The sequence below is a fragment of the Ictidomys tridecemlineatus genome, unplaced genomic scaffold, assembly GCF_052094955.1.
Source record: "Ictidomys tridecemlineatus isolate mIctTri1 unplaced genomic scaffold, mIctTri1.hap1 Scaffold_212, whole genome shotgun sequence".
Taxonomy (NCBI): Eukaryota; Metazoa; Chordata; class Mammalia; order Rodentia; family Sciuridae; genus Ictidomys; species Ictidomys tridecemlineatus.
The window spans coordinates 226840-249493 of NW_027521824.1; positions in this window are offsets into that span (position 1 = coordinate 226840).

Consider the following 22654-nt stretch of genomic DNA (forward strand, 5'->3'; position numbering starts at 1 on the left):
ATGCTAGGAAAGTGCTCTACCACTGAGCCACAACCCCAGCCCTCGACTTTGCTTCCTTACACATTACTGGGCTTAGGGAGATTCCATGGTTTGGCCCAGTGCTGAGCACCACCTAGGAGTTGATTACAGATGCTCTTTACCTCTCAGCCTCACACCTATATGGGAATTCTCTTACATATCCTACTTCCAAAAGACTCTGAATGCATGAGGGTGGGTGGAGGTAGATGGGGTAGATGGGAATGTAAATGGCAGGGCTACTCTTTCAGGGAACCATCAGGGTTCAAATTTCTTCCTTCATACTTACTGCAATACTGTCTTATATCAACCTGTCAACCCAATATTCTTGTAGGGTGTACTTATTTTTCAGTAGCATAATGCCAGTGTATTTTTCTTTTATCTCCTATTCCCTTTGTCTCAATTTCCTGAACTGTAGAATATTCAAAATATTATATGATCTACTGTGTTTGGGAATTGGAATAAAATTAACTTTGCATGACCACATGAATTCTTTAATTTTTTTTTTGTTCTGGGGTTTGAACCCAGGGGTAGTTTACCACTGAACCACATCCTCAGTTCTCTTTCAAAAAAATATTTTGAGACAGGGTCTTGTTAAGTTGCTGAGGGCCTCACTACATTTTTGAGGCTGGCCTTGAATTTATGATTCTCCTGCCTCATGTTCCCAAGCCTACCTGAGATTACAGGTGTGCACCACTGACCCTCCTTTACATCTTTTTATTTTTAGCATAAACTGTGCCTTGACATCTTCACGGTTCAGAATGTCAATCCACCCCACCCCCCACAGATAAGACCAAGGGGAATGCATTTGTAGTTGAACTAATTGGGTTTGTAACTCATTGCAGTGAGTAGGAGCATATACCACAGGGAATTGGGATATTGTTAGTAAGAGTTAGAAAGAACCTACAGGATTTGGGCTTGTGTTAAGAGGTTTTGGAAAGGGTTTAAGGAAATGGGGTATTGCTCTAGATTGTTACTGTCAGGAAGTAGGGTAATTCTGTGATTATCTTGCATCTTTGATCTAGAAGGAGGAATGAGTAGATAGAGGCTAAAGCAATAGCTGGTAAAGAAGCAGCAGTTACTGGTATTACCTTGGAGAGGGAGATGTTGGGTATTTTTGTGGTTTTGGCAACAATCATGTTCTTTGTTCAGACGTGCCTATGAAGTGGTCTCGTGTTTGTCTGATCATCATGATCCATCACAGATCATCTACTGTTTATGTTCTGTGAAACTAGTTACATTTAACAGGCTGCCTTCTTATAAGTGCCAGGCCACATCCTCCAAAACCAGGGCCAGGCTGGTAGCATTCATTTCCAAACATCAGGGGCAGTTTTTCTTTCTCCATACATATAAGCAAACTCTGAAATCTAGGTTTGTCTTCCCCAAATGGATTTTAGAAATACAAGAACCAAGAATAAGGCACTTAGGATTTCCCATGTTCTCAAAGTATAGCTTCTCAAAATGGGGGGAGCTTTGAGGTATTGGGAAATCCTACAGAAATTGCATCAATTAAAATACTGAAACATTGCCCCATCTGCACAATGATGACACCAGATGGTTGGTGCTTCGACAGAGGAAGCACTGTGAAGGGGGAATGTAACACTCTCTTCCTGGAAGAGATGACTTTTGAGGTGGCCCTTTTCAGCAGAGAAAGGGAGAGGAAAGAAAAGGATCTCTAGGCAGAAAGAAAAACATGCATTTTTTTTTTTTTTTTTTTGTACTGGGAGAAACAAGCCAGATGTAGAGTTTTTTTTTTTTTTTTTTTTTTTTTTCTCACAGCCCCTTCTTGGAAAAAAAAATCAAGAATTCTCCTTGTAGTTCACTCAATAGAAAGTGCTTACTAATCTCAGGGCAGCCAAGTGGTGGGTCCTCAGCAACCTGGGAGGTTGCCCTGCCCACAAAGAGGAGCTGGGCCAATCAGAGTCTCTCTCAGGACCTTGGCCTAGGAAATACCAAGACAAAGAGGCTGTGAGGAGCCAGGAGGAAAGCTGAACAACTGTGTAAAGAAGAACCCCGAGGAAGAGTGGGAGCCAAGAGGGGCCCTGGGTTGGTGAAGTTCTGAGGAGGCAGGGACCAGAGGCAGAGAGATGGCATGGGGTTGCTGTGACAGACAGAAGCTACCTGACCGGAGCCGAGTGCTGTGATTGTGGAGTGGCAGAGTGGAAAACACTTTCTCCGGTGGTCCCCCCTTAATGCCGTTGGGACCTGACTTGAATGTTATTAGATATGGAAAATGACACCCCCCCAAAAAAAATGTGAGGCCTGGGAAAAGGGGAGTGAGAAAGAAAGCCACACCTTGGTGGCACTGATCCTTTCCCAGTACATTCTTTGCTGGGGATAAGACAAACCCAGGGGAGGAGGTTTCCATCAAATCTAGAAAGGCAGTCTCTGAGAAGAGGCCAAAGCATTGATCCTTCCCTAAATAAATCCTTTCCAGATACCAACCACTGTCCCCAGGCCCTCCATCTGGTCCAGTGAGAAAAATCCCAGATATTGACCAGTGACCCCAGACCCCCTCCCATTTAGCCCAGTAAAGCAGACCCCAAATTCCTGAGTGTGCAAGCTGACACGCTCATTAGTTAAGTCACCTCTCGGTATATAAGCCCAGTCCCCTCTATTGTTCAGTGGCTTATTTTGCAACAGGAGAGTGGATCCATTCCCATGAGTGCAATCCCATTCCTAAATAAAAGGCCAAGATGATCCATGAAGTTTGCATTTGGCCTGGTCTTTTGTGCTAACAACCAGACTCTCTGGTCCTGGGCTCCTGGTCCTTTCCTCTTCCTCACCACTCCACATACATCCTTTCAACCCCCAGCCCCCTAACTTATTTGAATTCTTTGAAAGAAACTAATTAAAGCAAGAACAGGGCGAATCAGGACCAGACCAGTGAGTGCTGTCTGCTAAGACCTGGGGTTTATAAATGTTCCCAAAGAGCTCATTCAGTTTTAAGGGACAGAAAACCCAACTCAACTTGACTCAGAACCAAACATCCGTGTATGATCTCACAGAACTGATAGGCCTGGGGGTAGTTAGCTTCAGGTATGCTGGATTCAGGTGCTCAAAGATGTCAGTGAACTCAGTCTCTCTCTATTTCTGCACATTTTTTTCTCTGCGTTGTCTTCCTTTGGGCAGACTGTCCTCTAGATTTTCATTCTGTGGCTACACATGAAAACAGCTGGCTGGAAGTCTCTGCAAGGGAGCCTAACTGTTCAGCTGGGGTCTGCCCTACAGTCATTTATTGATTCTTTGCACTCTGTCTTCTTCTTGGAAATGGACTCTTCCTTGAGTAAGAGTAGAAACCACCAAGGGATTGGAATATAGATGTATCCCCAAAACTCAGCTGACATTCAGTATAATTGGTTATAGAGTTCTAAGACGGAAAACACGTTGTTTCTGATGAAGGGAAGCATATTAGCACATTGGGAGACAGATACTATCTTGTGATAATTTCTATAAGTAATTGCTAAACGAATGTGTTAAGTTCCTCTAGTTCAGTGGTTTCTTAAGTTTGGTGCCTGGACCAGCAATATCAGCAGCATCCAGGAGCTTGTTGGAAATGCAGACTCTTAGCCCCTCCCCAAACCTATGAATCTGATACTCTGAGCAGGGGGCCCAGACATCTCGGCTTCCTCAGGCCTACCAGGTGACTGATGGATGCTCACGTGTGAGCGTCTCTGCTCTGCAGGTTGTGCCCAAGTTCTTTTTATTGCACTGAAGCCCACCTGCCTTCTTCAGCAACCTGTGAATGCATGTGACCCATTTCTTGGTTTTCCCTAGGCCTCTGGTCCTTGTATTACTCTGCAATAGGGATGCCAGAATTGTCTTCCACCAGTTAAATTCAAGTCCCATTTGTTTTTAGGAAGTTGATGGTTGTTTTTGGAGGGTAAATTCTACCAGAGGTCTTTTCACCTTCAGACTTGTAGTAATTAAAGATGAATGCTCTTCTTATTTTAAAATATTTTTTAAAATTTTTATTGATTGATTGATTAGATACCAGGGATTGAACTCAGGGACACTCAACCACTGAGCCACATCCCCAGCCCTATTTTGTATTTTATTTAGAGACAGGGTCTCACTCAGTTGCTTAGTGCCTTGTCATTGCTGAGGCTGGATTTGAACTCATGATCCTCTTGTCTCAGCTTTCCGAGCTGCTGGGATTACAGCTTGTGCCATCGTGCCTGGCTTCTTCTGCATTTTTTTAAAAACTGTAAGTCTTTGCCAGTGTTGTCAGGGAAAAACATATAAAATATGACTAGTACAATTTATTCTCAGTTTCTTGCTTACTATGTAGTTTACCATCTTATTAGGAGTAGAAATTTCAGTTCTATCTAGTAAATCTAATCAAAATTTCTAATTCTAATTGTTTTTGTCTTTTCTCTTAAAATCAGCACATTAATTCGTTTGGATATTTTCAGAACATCTAGCTTTTCCATTTCTATGGCATTTTATGTGTTCTATTTTTTTCCCCTAAAACCAAACACAGTGAATCATTTTATTAAGAGAAAATGCAAAACCAGACAGTTGACTTCAGATTAAAAGACAACTTCAGATTCAAAACACTGAGAGACTCAGTGTTTTGATTTTTATTTAGGTTTATCATATTACATAGACTTACCTAAAGCTTATTACAATGTTGAAACACCTTTGGGGATTCTATACTTACAGTATTTAAAAATGTTGGCCAATTCCAAGTAGAATATCATGTGTGTGATCTTTCTTCTTTAATTCACCATACCAAGAACAATGCCATTTATGTTCTCTCTGGGTACAGTCTTGATTAGTGCAGTTATGTAATAAATTTTGAACTTAGACCAGTTCCTCTCACTTTTTTTTCTTACAAATATTTTTAGTTATTTTAATTTCTTTGTGTTCTATATAAATTTTAGCATAAATTCTTATTGGAACTTTGGTAGGAATTGCATTAAAGTATAGGTAAATTTAGAGAGAATTGACATATTTACTACACTGAGTTTCTCAATCCTTAAACATGGTATGTTTCCCCATCTGTTTAGATCTTCGTTGATGTCATTTGTCTGCCTGGTGGAGTTTTCAGTATATAAATCCTATTCATATTTCTTTAGATTTATACCTATTTAATTTACTTGAGAGATTAGAAATGGTATTTTTTATATATATATATTTCAAAATACCTTTATTCAATTTATTTATTTTTATGTGGTGCTGAGGATCAAACCTAGAAAAATGGTATTATATTTTTTAATTTGAGTTCCAAACATTCATTGGTGGAATATAGAATGTACAATTAAAATTTTCTATGTTTATCGTATCGTGTAATCTTGTGGAACTCATTTATTAGTTCTTAAAATTTTTTTTGAGATTCCTTGGGATTTTCTATGCAGATCATCATATCATCTGAAAATAGGAAGAGATTTATTTCTTCTTTTCTAATTATTTGTATTTTACTCCGTTTTCTTGCTTTATAGGTCTGGATAGAACTTTTATCATTCTGTTTACTAAGAGTGGAAAGAACAGAAATCAGTGCCCTGTTACTCCTTTTATGGGGAAAGCATTTGTATCTTACCATTAACTGTGCTGTGAGCTGGAGGTTTTCGGGTGTGTATGTTCTTTATGAAGTTTAGAAAGTTCTCCTGTATTACTATTTTTTTTTAGTGTATCTTGTTTCCTTTTTTAATTTGTTGTTTTTAGACATACATGACAGGAGTTATTTCGACATATAATACATGGAGTACAACCCATTCCAATTAGGATCCCATTCTTGTGGTTGTACATAATGTGGAGTTACACTGGTTATGTATTCATTTATGAGCAAAGAAAAGTTATGTCTGATGCATTTTACTGTCTTTTCTATTCCTATCCCCCCTTTCTTCCCTTCATTCCCCCTTTGTTTAATCTAATAAACTTCTATAATTCTCCTCCTTATCCCCCTTGTTGTGGGTTAGCATTCATGTAGCAGAGAGAACATTCTGTCTTTGGTTTTTGGGGACTGGCTTATTTCACTTAGTATGATAGTCTCCAGTTCCATCCATTTACAGGCAAATGCCATAATTTATTTCTTTATGGCTGAGTAATATTCCACTGTGTATGCTTTAGTCAGATTTTTCACTGCTGTTGCTAAAGGATCCAACAGGAACAACTGTAAAGGAGGAAAGGTTTTTTTTAGGGGCTCAAGGTTTCAGAGGTCTTAGTCCATAGAAGGCCAGCTCCATTCTTTGGGGCTTGTGGTGAGGCAGAACACCATGGTAGAAGAGTGTGGCAGGGGGAAGCAGCTCATGTGATGATCAGGAAGGTGGGAGAGAGAGACAGACAGACTCCCTGTCCAGATACAAAATATATACCCCATAGCCCTGCCATCAGTGAACAACTTCCTCCAGCCAAACCCCACCTGCCTCCAGTTACCTCTCAGTTAATCTCCTCAGGGATCAAGTCACTGATTAGGTTAATGCTATAACCCAATGATTTCTCCTCCAATCCTTCTTGCAGTGTCTCACACTTGAGTTTTGGGGGAGCACCTCACATCCAAACCATAACGTGTATATGTACCACATTTTATTTATCCATTCATCTGTTGAAGGGCATCTAGGTTGGTTCCATAGCTTGGTTATGATGAATTGAGCTGCTATCAACATTGATGTGGCTGCATCACTGTAATATGCTGATTTTCAGTCCTTTGGGTACAAACCGAGGAGAGGGATAATTGGGTCAAATGGTGGTTCCATTCCAAGTTTTCTAAGGAATCTCCATATGGCTTTCCATAGTGGTTGAGCCAGTTTGTATTCCCACCAGCAGTCCTTTTCTCCACATCCTCGCCAACATTTATTGTTGCTTGCATTCCTTTTTCCCCCTATGTATTTAATATTCTGTGTAAAGTCTAAATTAGAACTCATTTAAAGAACTTCATAGAATCATTTATGGGATCACCAAAACTTTTTTTTAAAGAGAGAGAGAGAGAGAGAGAGAGAGAGAGAGAGAGAGAGAGAGAGAGAGAGAGAGAGAGAATTTTAATATTTATTTTTTAGTTTTCGGCAGACAAAACATCTTTGTATGTGGTGCTGAGGATCAAACCCGGGCCGCACGCATGCCAGGCAAGCGCACTACCACTTGAGCCACATCCCCAGCCCGAAACTTTTTTACTTAACTTCAAATGAGTGAGTCAAGCATATAACTTAGCAGCTTTTCACTTAGAATGAACTCCTGAGGTTGTCAGATTGAACATATAAATAAGAATAGTTACTATTCTGACTTACTGACTATAGCTGAAGTATAAGGCACTTTCAAGAAGAATAGATTATTTTCATTTTACTTATATAAGACAAAAATTTGCAAGTGAGATATAGTCATTCAGGTCCCTCTGCAAATATTTTATATCTAACATAAAATTTAGATGGAACACTGATCTTGGGTTATATTTATTTTTACACAAATATTTTGAACTCAAGAGTTTGCAGAATGAGTATTTCTTTACATTTAACAAATAACTAAAACTGAACAGCAAATAGTTTATTGGTAAGTACATGGTTTCAATTGCAGGAATAAATTCACTTGAACAGGAAACAATAATCAAGTTAAAAGTAATAATGCTTGCTAATCATCAGAAAATCTGTGGCCATTTGGGCTGTCACATAGAAATCCAAAATCACTTAGAGGCCAGATCTTAAAGAAGATTCATCCTCTTATTAGTCCATATGGAATCAGTCCATAATACCTGGAATCTGTAGAATTCTGTAAATTGTCACCTTCTAACCAAACATGACCTGTTGGCACATAAATATGGCTTTTAAAGAAATCTGATGGACTAGTGGTGAGGATTTTGTCTCCTTCTAAACCAATTACTTTTTTACAAATATTTGATTTTGGATCACTTGGGCTTTTTGCAATCACAATGTCACCTTTTTGGATACCAAAAAATGTTGGCTAAGCTTTTCTTCAAAGAAAATATCTGAATTTTGAATTGTTGGCTCCATTGATGGTCCAGAATACATAGGTCTGTTCTGCAATCCATTCAATTTTAGGGTAGTTGCAGGGCTTCCAGGAAGAAATCTAGAAAATGTCTCAAAGCTTATGTGGGTGATTCATGGTTTCAGGATTCCTCTGGCCCCAAAGAACCCCAGGAGACCCTCACCCAAGCCTCAGGTAGGCCTTTCTCACCAGGGTTCGGCAGAAGTCCTCCCGTTACTTGTATTCTTGATAATTGCCATTCTGACTATAGTGTGATAAAATCTAAGTATAGTTTTAATTTGCATTTATCTAATTGCTAGAGATTTGGACATTTTTTCATATATTTATTGACCATTCATATTTCTTTTTCTGTAAAGTTCCAGTTCAGTGCCTTTGCCCATTTATTGATTGGGTTATTTAATTTTTTGGTGTTAAGTATTTTGAGTTTTTTGTATATCCTGGAGATTAATGCTCTACCTGAGATGCAGGTGGAAAAGGTTTTCTCCCATTCTGTAGGTTCTTTCTTTACAGTCTTGATTATTTCCTTTGCTGTGAAGAAGCTTTGATACCATCTCATTTAACAGTTCTTGATTTTACTTATTGCACACTCCTATATACTAATGATGAATTAGCCAAAAGAAAAATCAGAAAAACTATACAATTTAAAATTCTTGTTAATTCTTTATAGCTGAGTAATATTTCACTGTTTATGCTTTAGTCAGACAAACAAAAAACTTGAGAATCAATTTAACAAAAGCAGTGAAAGACCTCTACATTTGTAAACTATAGAACACTAAAAAAAAAAAAAAATCAAAGACCTTAGAAAATGGAAATATCTCCCATTCTGGGATAGGCAGAATTAATATTATCAAAATAGCCATACTGTCAAAAGTGCTATACAGATTTAATGCAATTCCTACTAAAATCCCAATGATGTTCTTCATAAAAATAGAAAATGCTGTCATGAAATTCATTTGGAAAAATAAGAGGCCCAGAATAGCCAAAATAATCCTTAGTGAGAAAAGACTGATGTAGGTAGCATCACAATATCAGATCTAAACTCCTAGTACAGAGTTATAGTAACAAAACTGCTTGGTGTTGGAAGCAAAACAGACATGAAGATGAATGGAATAGAAGACACAGAGACACACTCACATAAATACAGTTATCTCATACAAGTGTATGTTTAATACACGGGAGGAAAAGACAGTCTCTTCAACAAATGGTGCTGGTAAAACTGGAAATTCATATGTAGTGGAAATTTAAATTGAACCCTAGATTGAAATTGAACCCTATTTCTCACCTTGCACAAAACTTAACTCAAAGTGGATCAAGGACCCAGATGTTAGACCAGAGACTCTGCACCTACTAGAAGAAAAAGTAGGCCCAACTTTCCATTATACTGGCTCAGAAACTCACTTCCTCAGTAAGACTCCTAAAGCATAAGAAGTGAAACTGAGTGTTTTTCTTTTAATTCATGAGTGGGTATTGGATTTGCACTGATTAATATGATCATGTGATTTTTCTTCTTTAACTTGATACTGTAGTGGATTACACTGATTGACTTTGAATATTGAAATAGCCTTGTATCCCTCATTTGGTCATGGTATATAATTCCTTTTATATACTACTTAATTTTATTTGCCAATATTATGTTAAGAATTTTTGCATCTATTCTAATGAGGGATATGCTTAGATGTATACTACAGTTTGATATGTTGTACTTTAATTTTCAATCAATTCAATTGTCTTTTGATTTCCCTAAATACTTCATCTTTGATTCATGCATTATTTGGAAGTGTTTCTTTGAAGACTTTTCTGTTATCTGTTATTAAATTTTAGTTGATTACATTGTGGTTGTAGACACACTCTCTGATTTATTTTATGTTTGATGAAGTCCAATCTCAAAATAAAAAGGGATGGGGATATACTTCAGTGGTAAGAACAAAGTCTAATTTTGTATATACTCCACAAACAATAATAATAGTCAAATAGCATTATTAAACTCCCGGTCCCAAATTCCCATTGAACTTAGCATCCCATCCTGCCTGCATTGAGCAGTTTGATGGGCTTCACTGCCCTCCATCTATCCAATTATACCAGGATAATTTAGTCATTTTATAATGAGATGAGAATCTTGATCAAGAATCTACTCCAAAGGCAAATAAATAATCTCAAATGAAATTAAATGCAAACACTCAACTTTTCTGAAAATACTTTAAAAATGTAAAATTTTCTGAATTATAACTGCATTACTTGAAAGAGAAATGAGTCATTTGTAAAATGTTGGTCATAATTTTTTTTAAAACAATGGCTTTTCTTTTTCCAACCTGAAATTTCCCTTCAATTGATTCATAAATCAATTAATTACCATTGAGAGACCCGAGGGCAGCAGAAAATCGGGTCCAAATTAAAAAGAAAAAGAAGGCAATTTGTTTTAAGTCTGAAAGTTTAATGTTCAATCGAAGTTTAATCAGAAGTGACCCATTGTTAGAAAAGGAGAACGTCAATGTCTTTTTAATTTCACTGTCATTAAATGAGGACATTCGGGAACATGGAGATAACTGATTATTTTCAAGTGAAAATTAAGGAAAGATAGTATCAGAAGTCAACTAAAAGCATATTTTCTTTCTTTATATTTTAATTCACAGAGGAAATAGTCTGTTCTATTGGAGGTTGGCTTGCTCTTCCAAGTGGAGCTACATAGAGTCCTTAGAGACAAATGTAACCACATGTGCTTTATCTACGGGGACGAAGATAGCAGTGCGTTTCTTTAATACCTATTTATTCAATTAAGTGGGATTTTTGCTTTAGTGAATTGCAGAATTAATTTGGTGTCTTCATTGATTTCCAAACAAGTAAATGGAATGAATGACTAAAATGAATGCATTTAGCCAAAGGAAAACATTGTCCCAAACTCAAGATATTCAAGAAATCATTCTTAGTCTTTAAAATTAAATATACCTGTCGTCCCTGAGATACAAAGAAAAATAAAGACTTTCACTTAGCTTTTAATTAGTAATAGCTATAATAGAAATACATAATTTGCCCAGGGATATCTGACAGCATTAATATGAAGTCATTCATAGGTAGCTAAATGAAATAACAGTCAGGGTCAGCTCCATGAGAAGGGGAAGGAGGGTTAAGAGGGATTTCAGTAACCAGTCATTTCCAGAATCATTTCTCTGAATTCCCCACAGCTAGTATCTATACTGAATTTAGTATTTGACAAAAAATTTTAAGATGATGCTAATAATAATAGGATGAATGGTAAAATTTTGATAGACTACTGTTTCAGCTTTAATTTCCCTGGTTGTTTTCACCCAGATTATGTAAAAGGAGGTCAATCCTATAAAGCTAATGTCTTCCTATTTCTAGCCAAAGGACTTTGAAAAGCTAAATATGTCTTCCAGGATTTGAATAATGCATTTGTTTCTTCTTAAACTGATGTTTAGATTCTTTTGCCCTTAACTTTAAGACCTTCAAATCCCTCAATTTTTTCACAGTTGATTAAGTACAGCCCTGAGAAAAGCACTGCCTGACAGTTCTATAGAAAGCTTTTCAGGAGGCTAACAGGCTCTGACCTCAGAGAAATGCTGCAGTTAAATTGACTTGAGACCTTACCAGAGACCAGATTGTTCAAAAGACCACAATAAGTATGGAGTCTTCATTATTGAGAAAACTTCTGCCCCCCATAAGATCTGAGAACAACAGTTTTTCTTTTCCTACCTTGCAACTTATTTGTGTAACTTCTACATTTTAAGTGATACATAATGCTGCAGTCTGGCTGGGCACAAATCACAAGCCACTGAAGCAGGAACAAACTTTATTTCTGAACTTCACCAGCACACTCCACACACGCTCCGGGGAACTCTCCCCAACGCCACGTGGCTCCTCCTGGAACCACACATCGGAAATCCCTCCTCCAGCCCTTCCCCAGCCAATGCGAACTCTTCAGGAATCCCCGTTGAGCTCAACTGGAACTCAAGGGGAACTCAGGGAGAACTCACTGGCATCACCTCTCAACCCCTACTTCTGGCAAAAATGTCATGTGTCATCCCAACTTGGCTATGGCCCTCAACAACATAAAATGCTAATTGTGTCACTATGCCATGGGGTGCAGTGCCTCGAACCTGTATGTAACAAATATCTAGCAGTAGAGTTGAACCCATTATAATAAAATGCATTACTAAAAATGGTAAGTAGCTGCTGCTCTGAGACCCTACAGGCCTTTCTCTCATCTACTCTGGGTCTGACCTCCAGGATCCTCCAGGAACCAGCTGATTGATGGTTAAATAATCCTAGAATCATCTATTAGTGTATCTGATACTTAGGAGAACATCTTTCTCCCTCCCAAAAGGAGACAAGTTGAAGAAAAGAGTACTCAACTAACCATTTAATGACTTAGAGTTATGGGACTACCTCCTTCACTTCACAGTCATTGAAACTTCATGTGAAAATAGAGATAGAATCATTATTGCTTTAACTCAGCCTTTACTGCAAGGGTCTGCAATATTTTGAGGAATTTTAGTTTCATACATTCTGTTTTTCAAACTGAAATATGATAAAATACTGCATGGATTTAAAGTTAGGAAAGAAGAGATAAGTTTCAAGGCTAAGATAAAACAAGGGCAAGAAAAGATTTTTAAATGACAGTATTATACAGTTGTGATTTTTATTCATATAAGAAAATTATAGGAAGTGAATGTAGATTTCATTTTTTTCTCACCTACCATCATTCTTGAAAGCATACAAGTAAATATTTACAGTATTATGATATATATGCTGCATTTTCTAGACAATGTATTTTATAATGGTTAAGAGCATCGATACTGTCTGGATTCTTTCTCCATATTTAATGCTTAGGCAAGATATATAAAATGAATGTGCCTCAAATTCTTTATTCATAAAGTGAGTATAATAATGTATTTACTTATTAAGGATTTTATACAGATTGAGCTATATTTTCAATGTGTTTCATTAATATTAGATACTATTCATGATGCATAAAGTATGTTTTATCTATAGATAGTTCCTTATTTCATCTATAGACAGGTATATTTCTTTTGCACATCAGTGATTTTCAATTGGCATATAATACCCCTACCTTCCCCCCAATATTCTACTAACACAAAATTGGCTTGCAGAATCTCTGAAACAATCAAGACAATTAATACTTATTTTAAAATGGTACTTGGCTTACATATGTTTATAAACTCAAGCTTAAATTATAAGACATCTTTCACAATAAATTATATTTAAACATTGGGAGTGCTTATGACCTCCTGCTAAGTAGTATTTAGCATATATATTGAAAATTCTGTTAAGCCTTCCTACCAATCAGAAAGTCTATATTATCTTGACATTTTGCCATGTAGCTATTACTTCTGTAGAAAAGTGTTCCCGTTAAGTGTTTTGTTTATTTTTAATGTTATGGAGTCATGAAATTGCCTACTAACCTTCTAAAGCCATCTCCTACTGAAGGTGTAGAATTGTGTAGTTGGATGTAGGGTTGTAAGTGTAAGGACCTCTGTAAGACTCAAATGACCAAGGTTAAAGTTTCAGTCCTGACCCAAGGTATGCAACCATGAAAATATTGAATAAATTCACCAAAAAGCAATTTTTTTAACCTGTAAAACTGGCATGATGCAAGATACTAAAGGATTTAAAAGTGCTTCTCAGATTTTCATCTTTCAGGAAAATTGAATTAGAAAATCAAAATGCTCAGACTGACCTAAAGTATTAAATCTAAATTTACCATGTAAAGGCATTAAGAGAAAACAAATAAAAAACAAAGACTGCAATCTACTCTCAAGTTTTTTTAGAAGAGAAAAAATAAATATTTTAATATCAAAAGATGAAAATACAACTTCAGGAAAATGGCAGCTCTTTGATTTAATATATTTAGTTTTATGAAAAAAATTAATTTTCTGCATTTCTTGTTTTGTCTTGGACTAGACTACAACACTAACTTTTTCCACTAGCATTTGGCTTAAATGAGAGTGAGTGAATCCTGATGGATCAATAAATGTAGTTCCTTAAGCAAACACCGACATCCTTCTTAGCCTGTTACCTTCCTTTGCAAATTGGAGAAAATAGTACCTTAATGTTAAAGCTGTTATATGGATTGACAGTTCTAGACATGATTTTAAAAGTTTTATGTGTATTAGCACATTAAGTTTGTATGATGATATCCTGGGAGGTAAAATTATTTTATTAATTCTACAGATGAGAGAACTGAGGCACAGAGAATTTAAGTCACTTGCCACATGCCAAATATTCAATAAGTATTGGTAAACATTCAATAATATTCATTAATATTAAATATTTGTTATTTATTATAGTATATAACATACAGTATATATAGTATAATATATCATATTATATATTGTTATTAATTTATCATGGAAGGGTTATTGTATATTTATTATAAATATGATGCATTGTACATTTATTGCTTAAATAATAATATTTCATTATAAGCAAATATAAATTTAAAACAAACATTTGATTAAACTTGTATTTTAAAGTCTCATATTTACTCAATATTTATATACTTATTTATTTGTTCATGTTCATTAACATTCACTTTATTGTTATTGTTATTAAAACATTTAGTGCTGATGTGGGTTATAATCTCTCTATATATATTATCCCAAATTTTAACATGAATTCTATACAACAATATTTAAAATTATTACTTATAGCAACCATATTGGTTTCTTTTTTTCCCATTCTTTTCCCCATTCTGGGATGAGGCAGTAAGAGACAGACAAATTTGCATGCTGTATTTAACACAGTATAGGAACCCTGAAAATATGAAAATGAGAATTTTTATGCACGTCACCTTCTCCCTTCCTGAAAGAAGGAGATGAACAAGGGAAAGAAGGAAAAGTACTAAACTTCTTACCCTCTGGATATAGTGGAAGTCATGAGTGTTATGTATGGGATGGAATGCTGTGTTTGTTCTGGGTTTTAGCCCCTTTGAAATGGAAACACATACCTACAGGGAGGTAAATCTCTCCGGTTTTCTATCACTATTCAGTCATCATTTAACTTCTAAAGCTTATCCTTTAATCCAGGTTTTAATAAAGTTTTCTCAGAAAATCCTTACCATGCAGAATATAGAAGTATTCACTGCCTGACAGTGCAGTTCATATTAGACATTTAGTAAGTGAGAGCTGTATAATCACTATTTTTGATCTCATTCTCTTAAAAGAAACTTCTTGATGTTGCTATAGTCTCCTACTATTAATGGTAGATGCCAAACTTTAAGGCTTTCATTTTAATTTGTTGTTTCAAGAGAATTAATAAATGTATTATATATGAATATATGAGTTTTTATAGATGCTTGAAATTTTTTGATATTACATGTTAATACTTGTACAAATTAAGAACATGTTATTTATTTGGACTGAACCCCCCCCCCCCGCCACCTCATTCTTGTGGATAGTAAGATGGCAGTGATTTCAATAGTAAAACATCATTTAAATCTAATGCCCACTTAGCTAAGTCTTAAAAATATCAAGAAATCCTTAAAGGGACTTTAATACTTTGTCTCCAACTCTGATCATTCAGAGAACATAGCCCAAAAATCTCTCATTGATGTGGAGAACTTTATCATGGATCTTTACATCTTAAAAGGAACTTTGTTGCGTCTAGCTTAGTTTAACAAGCCTGAGCTCTTTATTTTTCTTTTGATTTCTGTAATATCATCAGGATTATCTAGTAATCATTGCCAATTTGGCTTCATTTAGGCATTTGAGATACAGGGATGTGAAATTTGAGTAGCATCAGATGAGAGTTGAAGATTCAGAATCCACCAATGACCAGCAAAATCTGGGAAAAAAATATCTCTGAATCTCAGTCTATTCACCTAGAAAATGACAGTAGTCACAGAACTTTACTAATCTTAAATGGTTGTGCTATCAAAAAGTAAATATTAAAGGAACATGGAAGGCTTTAAAACACTGAACGCATTCATAAGAAATTATAGGATTAACAGAAGAACAGCCAAGATTTCAGTTAACTTAAAATAGTTGATAGGAGAGAGGGAAAAAATTACCCATAGTAGAATGAAGTGGGGATGCAAACTAGATCTTATGAAATGGGTAGTAAGAGGATATTAAGGACAATTTTATAACAAAATATAACAACATATTAGATAATTTATATGAAAGGGTAAGAAAGATTTTTTGACATGATAGCTCCATAGAAAGATTATTTTCCTTTGAGATATAATTTATACATAATAAAATGCACAAATCTTAAATATGCTTTGACATTGTATACTCATGTGACCATCATTCAAATCTAGAATTTTAAAAAAATTTGTAGATATTCCATAACTACTTGGAACAGTAGATCGGAATTACCTCAAAGAAGATTACCTCTTCTTTGGCTGAAACAAGAAAATAAAAATTAATTTCGCCTTATCTCCAGGATTTTTAGAAATTTACAAGTCTTCTATTTTATATCTATTCCCAAAAAGAGAAGCAAGAAAATGTCTGGATTGGAATTGAAATCTTGCAGTTTGCTGTTAGAAAGAACTTTCCCATGCTCTAATACATTGAAGATGTGGGATTGTACTGCCGATCCCAAGAATCTGTACCCAGAAACCTGTGAATGTGACCGTATTTGTTAAAAGACTCTGAGCAGGTGAAATTAAATTAGGGATCTTGAGATAAGATAATCTTGAACTACTTGAGTGGGCCCCTATCCAGTGACAAGTGTTCTATTAGAAGAGAAGACAGATGGTGGAAAAGGAAACATGATCACCAAGGCAGAACCATGAGTTATTCAAGCACAAAGAAGGAATGCTTGAAGCCATCAGAATCTGGAAGGGCCAGAAAAGTTTGTCTTCTCAAACCTTCAGGTGTTGAATGCGGGAATGTGGGGCCCTTGGTGGTAGGTAGACAGCAAGGATATTACAGGCAGTCAAGGAGTGATTGACAGTAGAAAAAGCCTGCTGATTTCTCAAACTTTATTCTATCTTATACACTGGTGGAGATTTTGTTTGTTTTCGAGGCATAAACTAAAGAATATAGCTCCAAAGAATCCTTAGTAAAGTCATATAGGACATTAATACCAAAAATAGGGAAAAACAACAATGAATATTAACATAATTTTCTTTTTTCCTGATGTGAACACATACACAGTGTCAAGTGCCCACTTAGGCTGAAACAAGAAAATAAAAATTACAGGAGTGTTCTCAAGAAAGTTTCCAGGTTAGGATATTGGAAGAGATGAGTTATCCCTTTAGGATTGATTTATAGAGCTAATAATTCTTCATTGAGTTAATATTATGAGATCTTCAAAGTTGTGAGTCTGGTAAAGAGGACTTTGAACATATTCTACATCTGTTCTTTTGTTATTATGGGTTCACTTTTCCAGAGTGTCTCCTCATCTGCCTTATCTTTATGCCAGGTCCAGTCTTCCATTTATAAAAGCAGAACAGACATGGCAACATTAAAAAATATCAGACAATTTGTTTTTTTAATGTATATGAAATAATAAATACTTGTTAAGAAAACATAATGGTTTGACAATATCTGCTCAATCTTAAATTATTTACCATTAAAATACTAACCTGAAGGTATTTATTAGAAAATGTTTCTGAGAGCATCTTTAATGTTTTCCTTGTAGTTATCCCTTAGCTTTCCCAACATCTCATCTGCCTAGAAAGTATACTGTTAAAAAATATTATAATAACAACACATGATATGTGTAATGGCTAAGATAATGATTAAGATATGAAACAAGGCAATAAATATAAGGGATATTAGTTTGAAAGTAGTCTAAAATAAGAAGACTGTATCCTAAGGAAATATTTGGTAAGCATATGGGACTTTAATACCAAAAATACATGTGGGTTCATTGGAATGATTCACATTGTAAGGCTTACATTTGTTTTCCCCATCTCAAGTTACCTTAAAAGAAGTGGCAAAATATTTTAGAAAAGCATAAACATACCAACACACACACACACACACACACACACACACACACACACACATATACTTTAGCCAAATTTTAGTGTTCACTTTCCTACAACAGTTTCATGACTTCATAAAATCATTCAATTATTTGAATATCCCATGCTTTACTGTGTATATTTGGTTGAATTAAAAGTTTTAATGTCTTTCTAGGTCTGAAATTAGGACACTAAATCAATATGAATAGAACTATAAAGGTACTTTGACTATTTTCCATAAAGCCTATAGAACAGAGTTTCTTAGAACCTGAAAAAAATAATTGAAATATAAAAATGAGTGTGTTCAGAAAATAATGTGCTAATATTGTTCCTCATTTGACCCTTGGATGGTTACACTTCTATTTAAATTCCACATTATCTCAGGTCTTTTTTTTTTTTTACTTTTAATAGTGATGAGAATGTTATGTTTCAAAAATTATGACTGTAATTACCTTCCTCTCAGTCTAGCACATTATGACTGTCAGTGCCATTCAAAGGCTGCAAGTGCTTTAATTTCACATATTAAATTTAAGTATTGATGCGTATGTTCTCTGATTTCAGAGAGAAGACTATTGCAATGAGGGACCCACACTTGGGGCTTTTTGGATAACAATTTTATTTAGAATAAGCAGGGAGTCTTTGATCATGTCCTTTAAATTGTACCTTCTGCTTATGCTGCTTATGGAGAATAGATGAAGGTTTTAAGGAAATTAGAACAGAAGGTAGGCAAATCTTCTCTGTTAACTAAATACACAGAATCATTGTCTATGAGAAACTTGGGCAGTAGGGAGGGTGTTGGTGTGGGGATGTAAGGGTGAGCTATGAGGTCAGATAAACTGGCTTTGTTACTGATTTATGGTATCATCTTGGGCAAGTGCCTGAAACATGTTTGTTCTCATTTGTAAAAGTGTGTGTGTTGGGGGGGTAATAATAGCTCCTACCTAAAAGTATGCATGTAGATTAAATTAGGTGATGCATGTGGAACACATGACCTGGGGCTGTGATATAGAAGCAATACAATTATCCTGTTCATCTCAAGCTGTACCTACTGAGGGTTGACCAAAGACTAGGGATGTTTAGAATGGTTTTGCCTAGTGTCTCGACTCAGCCTATGTGAACAAACAATGTTAAGTGATCATTTCTGAAAAATATGCAAAATAATATATTTATTTTTTAATGGCGAGTTGATGTTTATCTGTCTCAATTGAGGCTAAAACTTAATTAAAAATAACTTCAAGTTTTTCTATTCTTTTCTTCTGTGTATGTACTGTCTCCTATTATATTTAAATCCTACAATGTATTTGTTCTCCATTCATCATATACTTACAATTCTGTTTTCTAGGTAACATTATTTTCTTTCCTCAAGTTCATTATCTATGAATTCCCTCAAATTTTCTTCTTTAAAAAAATCTCTACTTGTCTTTTGGGTACTTTCTATTACATTACAAATACACCCATGCCGGTTCTATCTAAAATACAATGAATACACTTTTCCTACCTTGATTCTTTAACTCTTTTAATTTAGCCAATGATTTATTTTTCTAACTTCTCAAGATGATCTGTTTTTTTTTTTAGAGAAATGTGATTTGGTGTTGATGTCTACTTCTCCTTACATTTTGTCTGCAACAAATTGCCTTCTGTCTCTTTCACCTATTAGAACTCCTCAGAGACCTCTCTGACAGAAGTTCAGGGACCTCTGAAATTCCACCTCCAACACATATTTTTCTTCTTCATCTTAATTTACTTCCTCTACTGTATCAGTTTTTCATTCAGAGACATTATCTACTTGTCTACCTTCCATGACATCAAATATGCATGTTCTCTATACACTTCTCTGATATTTCATCCATAATATTTTCAACAAATTATACTTTATCCTCCTACCTCTTAAACATTGGTGTTATTCAGAGTATTTTTTCTAATTACTCAAAACGTGTTCTACGCTGTTACATTTTAGCTACCATGTACATATTTCAAAAGTTATCTTTATGTCTCAAATCCAGAATTTGGTCTGAACTTCAGACCAATATTGTTATTCACATTTAGATGACTTCTTTGGAATATCTCACAAACATCTTACCTTCAATGTTTAAAATTAGATGACTTTTCTACCCCAACCCCTCAGGCATTTCTATAATTTCTAAATAAACAAATTTCTAACTACTCAAACTATCAAATCTAGAAACACTTGAAATTTTGACTTATTTTTAAGATTTCTGCATCCAATTATTTTCCAATATTGCTAATTTCAGTTATTAAACATTTACCAAACCCATCTCCTCATCTCTTTCTCTAACATCACTCTTTGGTTTTAGTCTCATGTTATTTCTCACTATATTAATGCAATATCCTTCTTTCTAAATTTTTTGTTTCCCAGCATATATCTTAAATTTATCCACCACATATGCATTGGTAAATGCTATTGTCAATGCAACCTGAAAAAAAAATCACTGTTTCACTCAACAAATACTTTACCCCTAATTCCTGTCACCTGCCACAATTAAAAAGCAAAATTTCACATAGAATGCAATATGTAGAGGCTTATTTTTAGTAATTGAAATTTTTTAACCAACTATAATTCTTGGCTACATAGAAAAGTAATTCTTGATCAGAATGGTAAATATCAAACACATTCACCATTAGAGTCACTTCTTCCTCCTTACAGAATAATTTTGTATGGGTTTTTTGTTTGTTTGCTTGATCTTGAGGATCAGGGAAAAAAATCTGGTGAAGTCTGGTAAACAGATGAGAGATGAAAGACTATTCTAGGCAGAATAAGAAAAAGCATAAATAAAAAAGCAGAGATATTAAAAGTATGGGTAGAGCTGGTGAATACCCTGTTGCAGAAGAAGCAGAAACAATATAAAAATGGTATAAAAAGAGTTTTGAGAAAAAGAAATGATTAAAGTCTAAAGAAGAAAAATAGGGTTTGGGACTTGGTTGTGAAATGACATACTGATGAATTTGGTACACATCTAGATAACAGGAAGCATAGTTGGCTGTAAGTTACATATAACTGGGTTATGACCAGAGGTAAGAACTTGTAAATGATTGTTCAACCGTAGTGTAATTCTATGGTTCTGATGGTAAAGGAAATTGGAGTCAAGAATGATATAGATTTTCATATTTTGAAAAATATGTGTGCTCATTCAAGATAAGAAATGAAGGCTACAATGAAGGAACACATGATCGTGGTTCAGAACATTATATATTTATGCATTTGAAGGGTCTTGTGGATAAACAGAAATGATAAACTGAGAACAAGGATCAGGCATAGAGATAAAGATATGGGAGTTATCAATTTGAAGTTGATAGGTGAATCCAGACAAGCAGACAGTTCCACCCAGGGAGTTTATGTAAACAAAATGATTGAGTAATACTAAGAACAACATAAAGACTCAAAAGAACAAAGAAAATGTAGTTATAGGAAGGTAACAATATGCAAAAGAAGAATCAGGAAAGTCAAATCATAGAGTACAGGCAAGAGAATTGGTAAATACTGATAAATGTTACAGAAAGGAGACATAATTAGGGGATATGGGAGGCAAATTGGATTTTACCCCACATCTCAGAAAAAGTTTTATTGTCAATGTTTATTCTTGTGCAGTATTCCTAATATGATCTCCAAGTGGCATTCAGTCCATATTTGTTCAAGAATTGCTTAAGTTCAGTCCATGAAGGAATTATTCTAAACAAAACACTTTCTTAGTGGTTAGTATTGCTTTACTGCCCTGTCTCTGTGAATATAAAATACTATTTAAATAGTAATCATGTACAGTTAATATAATAGCAGTAGAAAATTTTCATAAAGTGTATTTTTTTCTTTTAAATCATTGCATTATTTTTGTAAGGCTATATAAATACTTATTTACTAAACAGAATTGTTATCTTCACATGTGTATGAAGTAGTGGTTTTGTCTTATTGTTTTGAACAAAGTAAAGTTTGATCTTTTTTATGTACAGATCTCAGTAGATTAAACATCATAAGATTAAGGACTATGGACTGCATTTAGCACAGTCCCTGGCACATAGTAAGTGTTAAATGAATATTTTTTTAAATGATTATATAAGTGAGGTAGTAAACACAAAGAAGAGTAATCTATTAAAAGATAAATGAAGGAGCAAGACAAATAAAGGAACTGCATTAGAGAATAAGAACCATATTTATAATTTAAATTAATAGGGTTTGCCACTGAATAATTGAAAGTTCAATAAAAATGGCGGTAATTATAATTCCCAGCGTACATCTTTATGGGATCATTCAATTTGAGGCTGGCTGATATTTTACCTATGTAATATTTATGAAGTGTTATTTTTTAAGTAAGCTAATAAGATAAAAACACTTCAAGAAGTTCATTTAAAACTATTTGTGTGGCAAACTTTTAAAGATATCAAAGATGAATTATAAAGTGAAAATGAATGCAACAGATTATCCATGTTATGCATACACTAATCTAGTTTCAAAATGATCTCCATTTAGAAAATAAATATAATTAAACGCGAGTTGCTTACTGTCCCTCATAAGATCATGGATTCCCTCTAATTCAACCATCCTACCATAATAAGAAATCCTCTGTATAATGTCCTTGACAAGCTAGTAATGCTCATATTGCCATCAATCTCCACCTCCCTTTCCTTATTGTGGTGTCTATGGGTTTTAGCACATCAACAATGCCACAAATGTGGTGTTTCCATGGGCCAGGCACCCAAGAACTTACATATTTCTGAACTATATAATATTTTCCATGT